Source organism: Lolium rigidum, chromosome 2 (genome assembly GCF_022539505.1).
Source record: "Lolium rigidum isolate FL_2022 chromosome 2, APGP_CSIRO_Lrig_0.1, whole genome shotgun sequence".
Classification (NCBI taxonomy): Eukaryota; Viridiplantae; Streptophyta; class Magnoliopsida; order Poales; family Poaceae; genus Lolium; species Lolium rigidum.
In genome coordinates, this window is record NC_061509.1 from 260,231,733 (window position 1) to 260,252,787 (window position 21,055).

General features: G+C 46.4%; 1 long non-coding RNA gene across 4 annotated transcripts; it reads left to right on the plus strand.

Moving 5' to 3' along the window:
• The first annotated feature begins 2,810 nt into the window (after positions 1-2,810).
• LOC124693337 lies at positions 2,811-6,661 on the plus strand. Of its 4 annotated transcripts, none has more exons than XR_006999985.1 (6): positions 2,811-3,259; positions 3,631-3,799; positions 4,086-4,424; positions 4,524-4,658; positions 4,795-4,869; positions 5,138-6,661. It is a non-coding gene; the product is annotated as an uncharacterized LOC124693337 (long non-coding RNA). The 4 variants fall into 4 exon arrangements; XR_006999987.1 differs by having other exon boundaries at positions 4,524-4,590; XR_006999984.1 differs by having other exon boundaries at positions 4,524-4,869.
• Positions 6,662-21,055: the final 14,394 nt, after the last annotated feature.

Genomic DNA, 21,055 nt, shown 5'->3' on the forward strand with positions numbered 1-21,055 from the left:
GGGCCGTGTAAACCTGTCAGCGTCTCTCTCTTCGAGCAGCAACCATCTGAACCTGCAGGATTGGTGGATTTCAGTAATTGACAATCTACCCTCTCAGCTAAAAGACAGATGGAAATCCATCACTCTCCTCACCCGGTGGATGCTCTGGAAGGAAAGAAATAGCCGGATTTTCGACAACAAAGAAAAAAGACCTACAGCAGCAGAGAAGATCTTTGTTGAGCTTAAAGAATGGAGTGCTAAGCGAGTGGTCAAGCAGTTGATCCCCCTAGGAGAGTAGTTGTTATTCTGGTGGTGGTCTGATCAAGGCAAAGCATGATCATCACCTTCTTTTCTTTTCCCTGTATTTAGCATTCTATGACTGTACTTGTATTTAACCTTTACCCCTGTACACTCTCCGGCATTTGTCCCGGTTCTCTCTTAATGAAACCAAGAAGTGTTGTATTTGTATTTAACCTTTACCTGGCCATGGGAGACGCCGGTCTTCGTCGACCTGACCAAGGACGAAGATGACGAACAGTAGTCACGAACAGTAGTCATCGGTGCGTAGGCTAGGGTTTGTAGGCATTGGAGGCCCGCTTTATTTTTTCTTATGTTCTTCATTTTTTAACCTTTCAAAATTATGTTGTTTGACAAAAAAAAATACGTCGAATCACTGGCCTACCCTGGCCCAAACAAACAAACGAGACCGGGCAGTCATTACTGTATCCTCTGCCGCAAACGGATCAAATCGGACACTTTTGGTGACCCAAATGGGCAAATGAGGCCATGCAACCATTTTCGTATCCGTGGCCCGCGGCAAAGGAACCAAAATTGACACTTTGGGTGTCAGTTTTTTGTTGGGCCGTTGGAGATACCTTAGTGACTAAATTAGTGATTAAGCTCTGGACTTTATGGTAGGAATGACATATGCTTTGGCAAAATTACTTTATTGAATTTGCTGGTGTTGATGTGGAAACTGATAAGAGCTCCAAAGATGTGTACTCATGTCTTTCCAATTCTGAAAAGAACTAACTTGTGGAGCTGCATATGCGCTTAATTTGGAAACCAGAGCAAAGAAATATCTAGGATGATTTGCCTATCTTATTTTGATGAGATTATAAAGTAAGCTTAAAAGGTAGTAACAACCAAGGTTTCTCGTTTTCAATGAAAAGTTGGAAAGGCGTGATGGGTCGCTGTCACCCTTTTGATCTATGATAATATTAGTTACTGTCCAATTTCAAGCGTGGGTTTGACGTGATGGAATGCATCACTTGCAGACAAGGGCAGCAAAGACTCGACGAGGGTGGTGAGGAAGATACATGGACCATGATCTGCCCAAAGAGATTGTTCGTCGTCTAGAACCTCGGATACTGTAGCCACTGTCGATGTCGGGTGCTACTTTGTTTCGCAATCCAGACATGATAAAGTTACAACAACCAGTGTGAGCGTTGGTGAACCGTTAACAGACATAATTAAGCATCAGCGATCTAGCAAAGCATGGAGGAATAATGATGTCGTCCTCTTCGAACACAAAAGCAGACGAAGTTGCATGTGGTAGGCTTGTTTGATGTTAGCTGAGGATTGATGACTTATGAAACCAGCTTTGATGGAGTAATACTACTTGCATGTGCCAGAACTGGTCATATCTACATGCTCATCTGAAATACATTTGTAGGCATGAAGTGCTTGACTCCATCCACACCGCCACATAGGTCCTAGCTTGTAGGTAGCCTCACACACCTTCCCGGTCTCTACATTGTAGTTAACTTCTTTTTTTCTCCTTGTGTCGTAGTCTAGCTATAGTTGAACTAAAGCATACACTTGGCTCCAAATGATCTTCCTCGCTATGTTACCTTTCTCCTTATTTCCGTGTTAATCTGTCTCCCCTCACCTTCATATACATCTCATGTTTGGCATCGATTATCTCTTGTCTAATGGTCTCCTCGATACGTGAAGAAGAGTGTGAATCAGGAGATCGAGGCCTAATGGATGGACTCTATAAGATGGAAATGTTTCGAGCCCGTAGGCATGGGAGGAACAGGGAAAGGAAAAGTCACTTCACCCATTCTGTATTGTACCTGCGGCGAGTATGCGTGATATGTGTATAGGGCTCAAAGATGTGGAAGATTGCTTTACCGTGAGATGAAAACCATAATATGTGATTAGAATTCTCGAAAAAAATAATATGTGATTAGACGAGTGGCCACACACCTTTGTTGTGGGTTAACATAACATTTTGTCTAATAATGACTACACTAATATATGGGGTTTACATGATAACATACTACAATTTGATAACTATGAGAACTGATTTTTTTTTTGCGAAGTTATGAGAACTGATAGAATTGTGTCATTTGTATGCTCAATAAGTTGTGTTGGTTTCAATTGTTGCTTCACTCCCAAACTGCTCAATATTCAATGATTGTTTACATATATTGGTGCTAATTTAGTTAAAATGATGGTACTATACAACAATTATAACCTATATAAAAGTCAATCAACTTAACGTCCTTCTTATTGATTTGGCCACTGTAGATGTGCAAATTATCCCTTCGTTTCTTCAATTGTATCATGACACGTACCCCTTAAATAGTTTCTACGGTGGGTTGATTTCTTTCCATCTGCATTTATTTTGCTAGATCCGTTACCGGTTACCGGCTGTATGCGTTGTCCTTCTTTCTATCGCTATGCACCATTCCGGTAAATGCGTTTTCCGTCCAAAAAAAAACTCCCACAGCAAAAAAAGAAACCAGGATAGACGCCACCTTCCGCCGTTTAGACTGCTCCTTCCATCTGCATCTCCAGTTCTCCACACCGCTTTGACCAAAAAATCTAGAAGCACCGTCTCTTTCCTCGATGCAGGCCATCCACTACCCCACCTCCCACACCATGTCGCAGCTATGGACCTCAGCTCTAGGGATCCCTTCCGTCGCTCGGAGATCGGCCCTGCCGGCGCTGCGACTCGGGGCAACGCGTGGAGAGCGGCCTGAAGTTACATGGGCGACAGTGGTGGCCGTGGGTGGCGAAGTGCCGCTATGGCCGGTGCCAGAGGGAGGTCCCTTCGTTCCCACCCTTTCGTGCTTGAGCCGACGCCAAATCGAACCTCCTAAGATGGGATCCCTCTTGAGTAAGGCACAAACTGATGTCATCGCATTCGACTGCCAGCCCCGTCTGCGACTGCAGTGTCGAGTCTGGCCACCGCGCTACAACGGCAGGTCGCGGCAGCTCGATGAGACTACAAAGGCGACGACATCTTCGATTGGATAGGCCAAGGTTCCCTGTACGACCTCCTCTTTCTCTGCTCCTTTTCCTATTCCTGAAAAAAAACGTTGACCAACGGGGGAATGATCCCTCCCTTGGCTATACGTTGTTAGGTAGAAATGAGACTCTCCCCGCGGATGGACGCTAGGATAATAACCCGATTAAAGTTCGCCCCTCCCGCAAAATTACCGCGTGATGGGGATTCGAACCCGGGTGGGCTGGCTGCGCACTCGCCTTTTCCTATTCCTGATGCTCGGGAGATTATCCATCTTTAGATGCACAAGAAACTGCGTGTTTTTCTGAGTTCAGTTGTTTACCATTTGATAATTGATATCCCATTAAGCAGTATGCCTCTCCGTTCTAAAAATATCCCGTTCTCATATATGTCAGGAGAGGGGAAGTGCATATTTTGTTGGGGCGGCCATTTTGTTGGTTAAGGATGTCTCACCCCATAACTATGAGTGGAATATTCTTGTGCGCATTGCACGAGCTGGGAATACAGAGATTAACCGACGCCCCAGCTTTTCTATGAACTAGACATATATTCATAGATCACGAGGTATGTCTTCAGAAAATAAATTACTCAATCTGTTTTCTTTCAGATACAATGGATGTGCTGTTTGTGTTGCTGTTAAATAGAAAAACGATCTGTCCGAGGCATTGGATTTAGAAAAAAAAGCCATCTGCAATGCACTTTAATCGAATATTTGGTTACACAGTATTAGTTAATTTGATTTCCCTTTGTAAAAAGTAAACAGACTAGCAATCTTCTTTCTAGGCGACAACAGCCAAGGGAGTTCTCCTCCTGACTTTATTTTTCTCCTTTCCCCCTTTATTGCATATAGGGCGAAGTGGTCATGCCCTCGCACTTTTCGACGGTGCGAGACCAGCCGCACAGAGGAAGATGATCGGTTTCCACCGCCGCTGACCTGCTTCTATTCTCATGGGAAGCGACACCATTGCTGCTTTTCACACTGTCGCCTCATGCAGCCAGTGATCCACCACCCCTAGCCGACTAGGTGTTCCGTGCAGGTGCCTAACTGCAAAGTCCCACTCAGACCCGCCAACTCTCTGATTTGATTGCAGCATTTCCAGCGACAAGAATCCTGAAATAACGATCTCAACATCAAAATTTTGTGTGATATTGAACAACGACTTTGAAGAAAAGGATCCATGAAATAAAAGTGTGTTCTCTTCCCCTTTTTCTGCACAGAAGCACACCCTCATTTGTCTCGCTTACTTGCTTAACTGATGTCTTAACATATCATATCAATCCACTGCAGGTGCATACATGTCAGAGGTGTCTAATGGGAAGAATTGCATCAGATGAAAGCTGCTTCTGTACCAGAGGTTAATGGCGTGTTGGATACTCAAAGATTTGAGAAATTCCAATTCAGATTATTGATCTTTGCATGGCAGTTATGTGTTTATAATTTTATACCACCATAAAAGCTTTTTTGTCCCATGCATTAATTATCTATTTTATCTTCAAATTTTAGACCTCCAGTTCAGATAATGGTCTTTACATGCCATCTTCTTTAACTTCTCAAACAGGTAATCTTACAGGGAAGAACCTCAAGTTTTAGAAATATGGAGGGAAGATCACATGTACGAGCAACGGTGAATATGGTCAGTTCTTTCCATCTAAAATATGTAATTAGCTTCATGTTTATACATGTGCATTAATACAAATATTACAGTTGCACCACATGCCCAATATGATATGGCGTCAAGTGTATTATACCATGATGAAGAGAAACCTGTAGTATCTGGTAATTTATTAACTGGTCTTAACTTTATCTGGCCAAAAGAATGTGCTTTTTATCAACTGAAAAACTGATTAAGAACCTGACAATTTTCAGAAAAGCCAATACTAATTTCGTTTCTTGCATTTCAGACAAAGATTTAAAGCATCATAGACAGTTGTGTTCCTCTGCTCGATCAAGGAAAGAAGAGGGAGGTGTTGATGCATCTGATCAAACAATAATGTCTGTACCAGGCACAAGTGATACTTCATGGGAAGTTTTGTAAGTTGGTCCCATCAATGATCAATCCAGTGAGTCGACTAAACCGCTTATTCTGAGCCGTAAACAGGTTCTCATGCTGGACTTCATGAATCACATGAATGTCCAAATACTGATGCACATCAGACTGTTGCTGATGAAGAAAAACCACCACCTCTGGTCATCTAGCGAAGCACGCAGTTTAGTTCCTACAAGTGGTGATGAGCCAGTTCTTTGTTTGTTTCTATTTGTTCGCTTTTTCTAGGATGTATCGTCAGCTGTTACTTGGCTGTTCGAGGAAAAAAAGGTTGCTTTTCTCCAGATCTCAGAAATCATGAAATCGTAAAAGTTCTGTTAAGAATTGGATTATTTATTTGCAAAAAGTTGTTCTTTTGTTAGTTGTTAGTTAGAAAATTTGACTTAACAATTCAAGTTTCATTGCAGTTTTACACAACTTCTCTTACATATATACATAACATCATATTCTTGCATGTCACAATGTCCCACTTTCTGAATTCTCACCTCTTGGGTTTTCTCTTTTTGGCAAATCATTATCTTAAATAGTCAGCTGCTATACACAGATTGTATATCAATCTACCTAGGTAGTTCATGCATGGTCTTATCATTTCTTACCGAATACAATACTTGAAACTAGAGTTCACAGTACCTATGTACTTCCTGATAAGCCAACCGGTAAGATAGTGCTAATATGGATCCATGTGTGTTTACTTTCTCGGCTCTTCTCCTCTCTCTCTCTCTCTCTCTCTTCTCTTCTCTTCTCTTCTCTCTCTCTCTCTCCCTCCTGTGTTTCCCCAGGCTTGCATGGGAATCCTTTCATTGCTGCTGCTTTTACCTCCTTGATTCATGGTTTTGCTTTTTCTGTCAGTTTGCTTCGTATGGGTAATTCTGCACATGCGCCCTCCCAATGTCGGGGTTCTTGGTCTGTTGTCCCTTCAGTGGCTGGTGATTTGGGTGGGTCGTCTTCGCCTACATATGGTTGCATATGGTTCTCAGGTTTCTGACCCCGCTCATTCTTATGCTCCTGCTGTGGTCGATCTTGCCATACCAGTTGATCCGCTGCTTCACACTTTGTGCACTTTCTGCTTTTTCTGTACATGTTTTATTTTTATTGGTTGTTTGCTGATTCTTCTTTGTTTTTTGGTTTTATTATCTGCTACTCCTTTCACAACTTCTCACAGGCCTGTTGCAAATCGTTGGCGGCATTTTGATGTGCGTCTACTTACTGCTTCTGTAGGGTTGTGCTTCCGGTTTATTGATTATAGAATCTGCAATTTGCTGCAATGGAAAGAGAATATCAGAAAGTTAAGATCTATGATGTGATACAACTACACTTTGGGACTATGTACACCCAAATATACTATGTTCTGGATCTTTTGAGCTTAGCTAGATATAACCATTGACACACCATCGTACCCGTTCTAACAGACCATTGTTGATTTGGTTTCATTCATGTTACTCATCAGTATTAGTATACCATCAAGGAAATATCATAAGAGCTCACATGGGTCTATAATAGAAGCTCAAAGTAGTGTGATTATTCTAAATTAGCTAATGCAGCCCCTTAGATTTCTTTGTTTTTTGTATTTTTCAGTCAATGTGTTGAAGACCATCTTAAGGCTGTCCTCTCTACTTCCTGTTCTTATATTGCTGTTTACCAATTCGATTAGTTAACTTAGTGATGATCCAGCGTCATTGTGTAATTTGTTTTTACAACTCTTCTGTGTTCATTTATTCATCAGGCTGCCAAAGAGAAGCTTTAGTGCAATGAGCATACTGGAAGTAGAATTCAGAATGTTATAGTGTGATAGTTGTTCATTTATCCATCAGGCAACCAAAGAAAAGCTTTAGTAATAGTGAGCACACTGGAAATAGAATTCAGACTATTATAGTTCAATAGTTTCGAACACGCAGACATGACGTACGTTTCAGTTGGTGACCAGCTTGGTCTTGAGAAGTACCTAGATTAGCTTATTTTTAAGAACTGTCCAGATCAATTCAGAGTCCTTGGAGCCCTTCTAATCTACAACCACACAAACCATTGAAGATGCACTTAAGGGTAAACTGAACATTTTTTTGTGTGCTGTCACGGACTCACGGGATTCTTCCAACAGGAGATACAACTACAGATTATAAGCCATGCATATATTTTTCAGCTTATGTCCATCAAACTGTATACAACCTATGCTTCGAATTGATTATGAGAATGAAAGCAGTTTACCTTTTGCATTCTTTTGAGCTTTTCATGTTTGTACATGTCCTCCTATACTACATGAGGTATAATGTTACAGACGTGGATGCCTGATTAAGTTATCTGCTTGGCCTCCACCGTGTAATGTATTGTACATACATATGCTACAGTTACAAACTACATCGATGTTGCCTTTCATATTATGTGCCACGTCCACTTCAAACTTCATAGAAAGATCAGTCTACACACAACTCTGTCATCATTGTTCAGATATTATGCACACGGGTGCGGCGTGCCGTCGCGCCAATGCCTCCTAGTGTACGCTTATCAGCCTAGTATCTTTATGCAATCATCAACTCGCAACGTAGTTAAAATGTAAATGTACTTATGGTCATGAAGTTTGGAAGCCACTAGTGTCTCACAGAGTGCCGGTGTGGTAGTGGTTGACTTACAAGAAAGTGCTTGCTCATCTTGACCAGTAAACAGCATCTATCTACTCTGTCATGGTGTTTTCATCAATGGTAATGGAGGAGAGGCGTTAGAGCATCTCGAGCCGTTTGGGCTCCCCACGCCCAAATCCGGCGATATTGTCGTCCGGATTAGAGGAAAATTTGGCCTGGGGAGGCCCATTTTCCCAGCCGCGAGCCCAGGATGGATGTAACGGACTTCGGCGAATTCAGACAAAATTGGCGAGTTCGTTCAAACATAAGCGAAATTTAATGATATTTAACATATAGAGGCGAGTTCGTACATATATATTTGAATTCGGCGATTGGCAAACTAAAACTTTAAACTAAAGAACGGCCTACTACATGCCGAAATGGCGGTAGAAGGACGTGTAGTCACCGCCGTCGTCGTCGTCGCTCGAGCCGGCGTCGTCCTGGGGCGGCGGCGCCTCGTACCAGCGGCTCGTGCCCTGGCCAGCGTCGCCAGCGCGTGGCGGCGACGGACGGTAGATGTCGTCGTCGCTGTTGTCCTCGAGCTTGACCACCTCCCTGGGCGCGGCGTTCCGCGCGGAGGACGGTGTGGCGGCGCGGGCGGCGAGTTGACGCGCGGCAGCCAGATCCAGCAGCCGCTGTTGCTGCTCCGCCTCCTCGCGCTCCCAGTCCCGCCTGGACCACTCCAGTGCGGCGTCCTCGGGGAGGTTGTTGTCGGCGGGCACCAGGTCCTTCAGCGACCTGGCGATCGCCTCCGCCACCGCGGCGTCCTCCGCGCGCTTCGCCTCCTCCTCGGCGAGCTGGTTTGCGGCGTCCTCCTTCTTCGACGCCTTCCTCTTCCGCCCGCTTTGCGGAGAGGAAGGCCGGTCGCGGATGACGAGGGCGCCACTGCTGCGCCGTCTGCTCGGTGGTGGCGACGCCGGTTCCTTCTTGACGGTCGAAGGAGACGCCCATTCCTGCTTGACGGTGGCCGGCGTCGACCCGCCGGACCTGGATGCCGACCGCGAGCCAGACGAGGAGGAGGATGGCGCCATCCTCATCGGCATCCAGGAACTACCGTGCCGGCGCGACACGGGTAGCCGCCACCGGCGGCGGCATCCCCAGGACGGGGGAGTTTCCGTCCTCGATGTGCGTGAGCACATTCTCGAGGGTGTGTCCAGGCGCGCTCCACCATCGTTTGCGGCCGGCGGCGTTGTTCCTTGCCGGAGGAGGAGGAGGGCCGTCGTAGGCCGCCAGTTTGCGTTCATACCTGCGCCGGAAGAACGCGATCCACGATTCGTGGTTGTCGGGGAAGAAACGCAGATCCGCGCGCTGCTCGTCACTGAGAGTGACGAGCACCTCGTCGATCCCCGCTTCGAGTAAGGCCCCACCCGTTGGCGGCGGCGGGATCGGCACGCCTCCTGCGCTCAGCCTCCATCCCCCCGGTGCGCGGAAGTCCGGCGGCGCCGGGTAGCCCGCCGCGTGGAGGAGCCGTCCCTCCCATTGGTGGAGAGAGCGGTGGCCGAAGCCGTTGTTGGCCGCACCGTCGTTCGCCATTGCTCGTTCCAGTTCGGGGAAGATTTGGTGGAAGGCGAGCGAGGTGAATGCGGGGCAGACGCGGTAGTTCGGCGATAAATAGAGGTAGGCGCGCGTGATACCGAGGCGACGGCATTAACTCGCCGCGTGGAAGCTACGCGGCCGGCGAATACTGACCGGCGGCAGGCTTTACAGCGCGCGGAAGACGATGCGATGAGGACGACGATCGGTGTCTCTCGCCGACAAGTTGGGGCCACCAGACGCGCGGGAAGTTTCCTCGACGTTTCGCGCGCTTTTGTTTCGTCCGGAGTCCCCGAGAGCTCCCCGGGGGGGGCCGGGGATGGCGTGGGATCGCCGGATGAATTTAGGCCCAAATCCGGACGATATCGAGGAACCGGGGGCGCGACTGGACCGAATTTCGCCGTCCGGATGGAAAAAACGTCGTTCGGGGGCCTCGTCGGGGAGACGAGTGGAGATGCTCTTAGTATCTTCATGGAGTTATATCTAGACTTGCGAGTCCGTAGAAGAAGCGAAAACTCTAGCAATGGTCTAGCAGAAATATGCTCACTAATTTTTAATCTGATTATGTACGTAGTGATAGGGTCCATTACCCTCACAAACGAAGACTGCAAGGTATAAAGCTTCATTCGGAGGAAAAAATGACATTTGGGTCTCTTCGCGATACCGGAGTCCGAAAGAGTGTAAATTACAAAAAAAAACACCACAATTCGACCAAAATTACCAATGTTTCAGTAAAAAACCTACCACTTTTGAAACATTTTGGCGGGTCTTTTACAACTTTGCCTGAATTGTGGTGTTTTTTAATTTATTATCTGAAAAGTGAACAAAAACTGTAATAGAGTAGTAGCTCACAAACTTTCTCTGCAGATAAAAGTGATGTGCACATTGTGATTTGGTGGTTGCTGGGTTGATTTACAATGTTTTGGAATATCTAGAAGTCCAATAGCTTACGATTTGGCAAAATAACTTGGCCGAATCTGCGGGTGTTTAGGGGGAGGCCATTAAGAACCGTAAAGATCAGTTGGGTGCACTCATCTATCCAACCATAAAAAAAACTTTGCTGGAGTTTATTCAACAAATAAAAAACTTTGCTAGAGTGGGAACTTTTTGATGCATCCTTGAAATTTGAAATTTGAATTGTGGGTATAAGAGCATCTCTAGGAGATCCCGCATCCGACCCCCATCCGCATAATAACTGTCGATTTTCGGTTTGGAGGCGAAAAAATGAACCGTTCAGATCCCGCATCGGACCCCTATTTCTAAAAAAAAATCCAGCTTGCCCCGATTCGCATCGCGCAAACCTCAAATAACCAGTTCCGCGATGCCTTTCGAGAGCGAAGCCCATCCCAACTCTCCTGTTGGCGCCAAGAAAATTTCAGCCTGTACGCTGGAGTCTACCAAAATTCGCCTGAGTCGGGCTAAAATTCGCCGGAATCTGGAGCGGGAGGCCGGCAGGAGCGGACGGGCTTGGTGCTGCTTGGCGTGGGGTTGTTGGGCACGGCGCGGGGGCGGCCAGCTAGCGGGCCGGCGGTGCGCGTGAACGGGCGGCACGGCCGCAGGCGAGGCTGGGGCGGGTCAGGCGAGCCTGGGCCGGCGGGCACGGCCTGGGCACAGGCGTGGCCTGGGCGCGGGGCGGCGAGGCTTGGGCGGGCGCGGGCGTGGCCTTGAGCGGGGCAGCGAGGCTTGGGCGGGAGCGGGCGGAGGCGCGGCCGGCGGTGGGTGGGGGCGGGCTCGGCCAGCAAGCGCGGGCAGCGGCGGGTGGGGGCGGGCTTGGCCGGCGGCGGGTGGGGGCGGGCGGTTGGGGGCGGGATCCCCGGCAGGTAAAATTTGAAAACATCAAACATCTATCTTAAAATTGAAAACAGAGTCTCAACGCAATAAAATCACTATTTCCTCCTCCTTGGAGTTAATTTTTTCTTGCAAGCATTTGAACTTGAAGGCACATCAAAAGTAGGTCTCGCTGGAGATTTAGTAGGTGTCACAGGTGGCGGTGATGCACCATCTCCAGCCATGGCCATAGCAAGTCTCCTACAATTGAACATTAGGTTAGAAAACTTCTATTTCCCATGGTTTTGAGCATATGAAAACAAGCAGAAGCGTTACCTTCGTGTAATAACCCCAGGGCTGTAATGAAGGCTAGGGGGCAGTGTGATTGTGTCTCTTTTCGGTGTCCCAACAACTGTTGAAAGTAACTCTTGCTCAAGTACCTCTCTAGGTAGTTGATCGTCACCTTCATGAACTTTTTTAGCCCTCTTCTTTCTGTTTCAGTACGCAATGAAATAAGAGACTATTACAGATGTGATACTAATACAATAATACAAATATTACCTTTCTCCAGGTTCATTTTCTGGACATTTTGTTTGCCTATGCCCCAACTCTCCACATTTTTTGCATCTGTTTGTTGTGCCAAATCTCTTTTTCTCTTTTGGCTTCCCTTTGACTCCATTTTTTTGTGCCTTCTCTTCACCACCATCGTCCTTCTCCTTTCCTTTGTCATGTAGCTTTTTCTTCCCTTTACTGCTACTACCACCGTCTTTAAGGCAACCTTTGATTCTAAGTTTCCTCTGTCTCCCTATAGGCCTCTTTGAAATCGGTGGCACCATATCAAAATCTAATTTGACCTGAGGCCACTGAGACTTGTCTGTGATGGGTTCAATCTCTCTAGCATATGCTTCTTGGAACATACTCACTGATGCACATATGGATGAAAGTTTGTATTTGCCGTCCCTATAAGGAATGCAAGTGCATGATCGCAAGGTTTCCCGGTGTGCTGCCATTCTAGGAAAGTGCACTCTCGACTACCTATCTTCACAACATGCCTAAGATTATTCTTGTTCGTGTCCTTAACCTCACAAATTTCTCCTGTTGATCTTCCAACATCGAAATGATCAAGTTCTCTGGTCCTATTATTTATCTGTTGAATGATCGCAGGTAGTATATTTCCACTGAGAATTTTCCCAACCTCTCTCCGCCTATGAAAAAGTTTCATGATTTTCTCTCTTAGTGTGTCAGCTAGCTCATCCGGAGGAAGGTCCTTCATTCCTTTAATCCAGCTATTGAAGCTCTCAGCTAGGTTATTGTGAATGTAATCACACTTTATTTCAGTGTTGAAGTCACATCTCATCCACTTCAAGTTATGATAAGTACTCAAGTAGGTAGCTACCTCGGGTTTAGCTTCAAATACCTTTGCCATATGGTAGTTAAATGTTTCTACACGATAAGCCTTGGCTGTTGGCCACATCCGACCAAAAACGTCTCCATGAAACTTTTTTTTTGAAGTTTTCCATTAGATGCCTAAAGCATTCCCTCTACTCAGCTTGAGGAAACACTTTATTAACTGTATTCTCTAACCCTTTGCATGCATCTGTACAAATAGCAAGATTTTGAAGATGTCCTATTGCCCTATGCAATTGTTGCATAAACCAAGTCCCATTATCCTCCGTCTCTGAAGCAAAGAATCCAAATGCCAAAGGAAACATCCAGTTCTGTCCATCTAGTGCTTTACATGCTGCTAATTGACCATTCCACTTTCCGTTCATGAAGGTGGAGTCTATACTAACATATGGTCTACAACCTTTCAAAAATCCATCAATGCTTGGCTTGAGTGCCATAAAAAATCTGCAGAAATACACTTTACCTCCTTCACTCTTCACATCAACCTCTACAATGCTACCCGGAGATCTCTTCTCAATCTCAGCTTTGAAGTTACAGAGATTCTGAAAGCTCTCTCCCCATGTACCATATAATTTATCCATGGCCTTTTCTTTGGCCCTCCAAATAGTTTGATATCTAGTAGTAACTTTGTACTCGTCTTTTAACCTTTTTTGGAGATCAGTAGCACCTATATTTGGTTCAGTTCGAAGTATGCCAATTTACTTTTCTACCACCCATGCTTGATCTGCCATGCTTGAGACCGGTTCAGCTGTTGATGAACAATTATGAGGCTTTACTATTTTGTTAACCTGCATGAAAACACAATATAATCTGTAAGTTGCATGTAACTTTATAAAATAGTTGCAACATACAACATCAAAGTTGATGCTAGATGAGTTACTACCCTCACTGTTTTTCCATCTTCTGTTGTCCTAGCCGTTATTCTCCAACGACATATATTTTCTTTACAGTGGCCTATATATCGAGTAGTGTCACTATCCTGTATCTGAATGTCAAACTTGCCTCTAATAGCAAATGTTCTCAAGAGCATCCTAAACTCTTCCATTGAAGTAAATAAGGAACCTTCCTCTATCACAGGATGCTCTTTGTCATACCAAAAGTGTTTCTCTTCAGGCATATGGTCAGGCACAGGGAGAGCTGCATCAGCAAGTAAATGTTGGTCAATATCATCCATACTGACATTGATGTTTGCAATGGAAGCTTCGATCGCTGCTCCAGCTATAGCTCGTTGATGCCCGAATTTATCGTCAATTCCAAGTATCACGCACAAGTTCTCTTCTGCTACAGGAACTTCAATTTCATTTTCATTCGCATGTGCTATCTCAATTTGAGACCAATCGATGACTCTATCAACTGAACTACTTTCATCATTGGATTGGGCAATATTCAAAGTAGACAAGTCGGTAGTATCTATCGTCGATGCCCTAGTCGAAAACAAAATAGCAATTCATTAGTTTATGCGGAAACATAAGTGAGCATTGAATGTAATATTATGCTACTGATACTGACATCTAATATCTAATATGCACACACAGGAACACATGCCGGTATGGTGCAGTACAGAAACAAAGGCATGATGAGGATCTTGGCAAGGTGATGAGATTTCTAGTAAGTCAATTATCTTCCATGCCATAGATCGTGGCTGCCATTCAAGGGAAATAGGGCAAATAATGATGGGAAGGAGGGAAGATCGGGAGAACATTGTGTTACATGGACCGTGGATGTCCTTCATGATCGCTGATCATGGCTGCGCCACCGGTGGTCCGGCCGCTGCCGCCGGCGGTGATCCCACTCAGCTTCTCTATTTCGCGGATCCTGTTTCTCCGCTGCTGCAAAAGGAATAACTGTAGAGGACGGTTTTGTTCCGTTTCAGGATTGATTTGGTTGACCAATTGATTGAGTGCAGATCTAATCCGTTAGGTTGATCGTTCCAGCCACATACGTACAGTTACGGTATTTCACAAAGTATTTTGGAGTAAAAAATTCTAATAGAGCTGTAAAGGGAGGTATAGGGCAAATTATAAAGAAATGAGTGTAATGTGTGGCAAATGGTAGAAGATAAAGTAATGTGTGGCAAATTATAAAGATCTAATGTAATGTGTGGTAAATTATAAAATATCCCGGCAGGTTGGTTGGGGCAGAGGTTGAGGAAGAGGTTTGTGAAGAAAAGGAAAGAAAAAATCTGACTGTGGGCCTGGATGGAATATACTATTTTGGAGGCTCTATTTACGGTGTCTAGACTGCGAGCTATTTTTTCGATCCCAAAACGCGTTTGGGGTGGCCTGCATACACCGATTTGAGGTTTGCGGTTTGAGGATCTGTTAGAGATGTTCTAGAGGATAACTACAACCCGATAACCCACTTCATCGTCACACATCTCCATTTTTCCCGCACAAAATAAGACACAACCCAACGCATCGACCCAGTTCAACCAGAGTACACATATTGGTTTGTTCAAACGCATTTCGAGACATGTCCTCCCTTGGCACAGAATTTGGAAATCCCAGACCACCATTTCCAATCCAACCTCTCCCAAAAGAACCCGCCCACCCTAATTCAGTGGTCGTAACAAGAAAACCATGGAGGACGTGCCGCTCACCGTTCCGCCCCCCGCCAGCCGCGCCCCAATTGAAGCTGAAGAAGGAGCTGTGGGCCTGTGGCCTCATCTGAGATTCAGTGATACCAATTCAAGAAGCAGGCGACTATCTGGAGGAAGAAGGAAAAGCTTTGGGAGATACAAGAAACTGCCGATGTTGCCCTGGCTCTAGCCTTGCAAAATGACGGTCGTGCGCACCCATGCGTTTATTCCGACCGTTTGGTTCTGGAGGGAGCGACGCGAAGCTCTTTTTCTGTGTTGACATCAAGTGACTATGGATCCATGATGAAAGTCGGAAGAAGAGAATTTCATGAAGGCCGGAGGGGAGGACTAGCTAAGGGAGGTTCAAGTCTCCGCGCTATTGAGGGGCTTGCTTGGTGTCCCGGCTTCACAGCAGCGGTATGAAAGTGGGGGCGACAACACAGGTGAAGCGCAGAGTCCTACCTTTCAGGGTGAAAACCCAAGGTCTGGCCTTAACCTGGTTGTGCCCGGCGGTGACCTTGGTGGAGACATTGTTTTGAGAGCGGGGACTATCTTCGGGGTGAAAACCTAAGATCTTTGATCGGGCGACGACGGTGTTTGAGCACTCGTTCCCTTCTTGGAGGCGTCGTTTTTTGGAGAGTCCGTAATTCAGGTGTTGTCATGGCTGTGGATGTATTGTTGTTGTTAGGCCCGAGATACTCGTAGCGGGACTTTTGTTTCTTAGTTTTCTTTTCCTTTTTTTGGCTGTGTGCATCCGTAGTGCCATTAGGGTGGTGCGTTGTTGCAGAGGCTGGGTGTAATTGGTATCTTCTTGATATTAATATATTCCCTTTATCGAAAAAAAAGCCTTGCAAAATGTCACCGCTCTTAAGGACCACTCTATCGCCGCCCAAACCCTGCAGCAGGATATCCTCGTCCTAAGGAGCGTGCTCTCTTCCATGCCATCGCCAATGCCAACACCACGAGCCATGATAGGTAGAGGACGACACAGTGTGCAACGATGATTTAGGAGTTGACGCCAACAAGGAGCCTCATGCTCCATCACATTACCGAGCCTAGATACCTCGAGCTTCTGCTCAATGACGCCAGCCTCTTGTCGGGTCAAAAGAACAAGCAAAGACGAAGAAAGGTCCCCAATCTGATCAGAAGAGACACACCTCATAGCGGCACAACCTATCGCGGTGAGGTTTTGAATTGACCACCACCGAAGTCCTCTCTCTGATCCCTAAAACGGTTCGGGGAGCTCTCAAGGACCCTAATTTTTTTTTTCGAAATGAAGGACCCTAATTGGTGTGCCTCTAACTGTTTCCAAACAAAAGTTCAGAGCAAGACATGACTTTTAGATATCCAGGCAAGCAAAAATTAGATCAGAGCAAAGCAGGGAATCAATTCTCGTGACTTGTAATGCAGAAAAAAGTGCTACAATTTCCAATAAACTGAACAAAACGTGCCGTAGCAAATCTACTTTGTAAACGAATCTAGAAGTATTGTCATGAAAATCATCATCTAAGAGAAGCTACAAGCCACTCTATGGAACAATGGATCAAATTGAGTAGTAGAAGAAACAGTTTTGCGAAATAAGGTAGCACAAGCACAAATCGGTAACTCAATCTTGTGGTTGGGAAGAACATCAGTCCATCTCCATCCGTTCTGACATACTCCGTATATGCTAGAGAACCTCTTCCTAGTGTATTCTTGGTTGTTCTGACCGTGTTGTCCCAGATGATGGAAACTGAAGTCCACTCCTTTCCTAAAAGCTAATCTACATTTAGTGGTCAAAGATTTTGCAAGAACTTAGACATGCCTCGGCCATCCATCCCCAAATTGCGACGGGTCAAGTACACCGAGAAAAAACAGGGGAAGGTTGATCGACTAGTTTGTTGATCAGTTATGTCTAACTTTGTGGTGTTTCACCAATTCATTTCATTCAAAAATCAGATTCTCATAAATTAGTACGTTTGAAATTGGGCCTCTGAATTACCTATATGTTTGAACCACAATGGTTAGTGGAACATCTAGAATAAAAGAACTATGAATGTACATAACAAAAAGTAATTGGGCGCATTTCTTATTTGTTCTATGTGAATGACAATGTTTCTCTCGGCAACGAGACCTCTATTCGGTCTCCTCTCGAATTTTGAATCTATGTACTATAGTTTTTACAGTCGAAAGCTTTGGTATTCTTTATAATCAACGCAGCTCCACTGTGTTGGTCTTGCTGCAGTTTGAAACTGTATACATCTATCGGCTGCAATCCCGTAGTAATCCCACTCCGTCTGTTTTATATGCTGGAGTCTGATAAAGAAAAGTTGCTTCGACATGTCAATATCACTAGCTGGTCAAGGTTCTCATTAGTGGTATCTCTATTACTCCCTCTTATTTGAATAAGTATCGAAAACTTAGTGCTCTCTTCATCTATAAAAGATATCTTAAATTTATCTAAATTTGAATGTATCTATACATTAAACAATGTATACATACATCAAAATATAGATAAATATGAGACATTCTTTCATGAACAGACGTAGTCTAAAAGTTATACTTCTTAGTATTAAATCCCAACACTTTAGTATTAAATTGCAACACTTACTATGGATTGGAGGGAGTAGAATCAATTAGTTGACAATATTGCTAGGTATAGTTTGCTTTCAAGTGTTTGTTGCAACTGGATATGCTGTTCTATCTTAGGTGCACACACCAAGCATTTATTACCAGACCTTCTGAAGTGGGTGACTAGGTCGGAAACTCGTTTCGGCTCTCAGGTCCATCTAGTCCCGTTATCTGTACCGCTCAAGAGTAACAAGATTCGAGCCAGCGCTTGTATTCCCATCATATTTTGGATACTCCCCTGACTTTGGAACAGTAACATGGCCCGCTGCAGTAGGACCAATTAATGCTACCGTCGCCGTTTGTTTCAACGGAGCACGGCAGCTAGAGAGTTGAGGTCGGCAGTTAGTCAGAAAAATGGTTGTGTAGGCTGAGAGGGATGCACTGAACGAGAAGAAAGCATGGCCTGGTCCACCGGCTCACCGGAAACGGTCGAGGCGACAGGATCACGCCGGAGACGAAGAAGACAACTCGTCATCGGGATCCCGTGCATCTCCGTTACCGGCTTACCGCTACCTTGCAGGTGGTCACTCAGGTCAATACTTTCGAGGACGCCGATTCCTCTTTGCAGTTTGCCTACCTCGTAGCACCATGACATCATGATTCCCTATGTTAAAGACATCTCTAATAAGGTGACGTAAAATCGGATGTTAAAATTGTTGGCTACTTCAGCATGCAGACACGAAAATGATTATTTTAGCAGAGCGTCTGATTGCGTCTAGGTGTGTCTCCAGTCGCCCGACGCATATTATTTTTCCAACAAATTTTTCATCCAACTAAAAAACATAAGGTACATACGAAATAAAGAAAAACAGGAAGGAACAAGGCCCCTAGAATACATGTCGCCCTCGGAACAGTTGGCGACTCAGCCATGTCGTTGCCTCCCTCCCTCCCCAGCTTCTCCGCCGCCCGCCGCTCCATCTGCCGCGCGGTCGCAAGACCTCGGTGGGCCACCGCGTCGTCCAATAGCCGCTGCTGCAGCCCCTCGTTGGCGTCATCCTCGACCTTCTTCAATATCTCGAAGGACGCGACTAAAGCCCTTTGCTCCACTGCCTTCTCCTCCGAGTCAGGCTCGCTCTAGTCAAATTCGTCGTCGTAGTCAGACTACTCATGTGCGGCCGCCACCTCCCTGCGGTGTTGCTGCTCTGCGTCGAACGCCACGTGGGCCACCGGATCCTCCTCTGCCTCGTGCTCCGCGTTAGCCATGAACTTGGCGTTTATGGTCGCGTCGATAATGTCATCGGCTATCATCGTTCTTGTCATCGAACTCCTCGGTGTTAGAGTTGTCGGTCGGGGGAGGTGCAGTCGACGGTGGATACAGAGGTGGAGGCGGAGTAGCATTGGCGCCGCTGGCGCTGCTCATCGTGGAAAAGTTGGTGGCTACGGTGGAGGGTGTGCGGCGGCTAGGGTTGAGGATGGCATGAGGCAACCGAGCGCACGCCCCTCTTTATATACATCTGAGGAAGGCGGGGGGCGCGACACGTTTGGCAACGGCATTAATTTCCTTGGTAGAGGTGGGCGGCGGCAGTGCGACACGTGAGGCCTCGCTATTAACATGGCGCAGACTACCAAAGCGATGCCTCGTCGCCAATACTGGCGCGCTTGAGAAGATGCATCGACCTAGGTCGCTGCCAGGCGGGCCCATTGGAGAAGCGAGTGGCCACGTGGCGCGACCATGTAGCGTCCGCCGAGACGCATCCAAGGTGCATATTTGAGCCGTGTTTGCCTCTCCGCGGACATCCCGGTCACTATGCACCGGGCCGCCGGGCCTAGGTATAAGCCCATTTTTTGACCACACGGTCGCAAACGGTCGATCTATGGTGGAATCCCGCGTACGTGGTGGATCACCCTCTGCGGGGCAAGTGGTTTGAGGCCGAGCCTGATGCCGAGCGTCAATCCATCGAGGCCCACCTATAGATCCTCGAGATCGACTACGAGGCGCATGAGGAGCAGGCGGCGGCTCCATTGTCAGTGAATGAGGAGGCACCGGAGCACAAATAGGAAACCTAGGCTGGGTACGCATTCCCTATCTCGCATCATGTGCACCCTGTTTAGTCACAGTACCACGGCGTTGACATGCGGTACATGGAGCTACCGCCATTGGTGTCGGCGTGCTCGTACGAGCCAGCTAAGGAGGAGGCCGAGGACTCGCCAGAGGATGACCACAACTACGAGCCCGTGGAGGACGACGCGCTGCTGCTAACGGAGGTAGTCGTGCACTCGTGCGCGCGCCGTCGACCTCTCCAAGCAGGAGGAACTCACAAAGTGGATTAGCCTCTCGGAGGCCATCCATCTGTCCCAGCAGGCCACGACGACACCACCAATGCCGCCTGCTCCGCAGAAGCTTCCTCCCCCTCCTCCTGTGGCGAATGAGTGGGCACCGCCGCATGTCTTCATCGACCTTGGTGAGGAGGACTAGGACCTGCTAGCAGCACCGCCACCATGCTGGCATTATCTTTATGTTTATTAAGAAAATGTGGACTTCGGACCTGTAAATGGACATATGACGCAGGCATATCGGCTGGGCTAATACAAACAAACCGATCGGGCACCCGTAAATGGATAGATGCAGCAGGCATATCGGCGGGGCTAATACAAACGATCCGAGCGGACACTTTTGGTGTTTAAAATACAATGAGGCTTTGTTCGGTTAGACCCGAGCTGGGAGGGATTGGCATGGAATGGCAGGGAATGCTGTTCAATTCCCGGTCGATACCTACCAATCTGTGTCATCCCCGGTTAAACTGAACAGGCCCTGACCAGTTGAAGATGCCCTAATTCCACAATGAAGTGCCTCGCCTCCTAATAATTCAATTAAGTCGGTTAACACTAGCTAGCTAGCCATCAACGAGAAGCCACAAGCCAAGCCAGACTAGCCAGTAGTTGCTAGCTGCCGCCAAGCGTGATTTGAGGTAACTTAGGGTGATATCTCGACGGTAAACATACACCTTGAAGGCGAACAAAACCTGGACCACGGTACAAACATAGTGGGTTTTTGACGGACCAGCGGACCAACAAAATTGTGTGTCTAGGCTAACGGTGCCAAACGGTGAAGTGCATTTATTTCGAGTCCCACCTTCTGCAACAAGAGTACGCATTGCTCTTTACGTCTTTTACTGCATGCACGTATATCTAGTCATTTCCTTCCCAGCACAGATCTCTTAGGTCTCACCAGTGGTCTAGATAACGAGATCATCTAGACCCCAGAGCCAAAACGCCATGCCCGTGACTAGGTCTACTAATTTATTGATAGAATGGATGCTATTTTAGT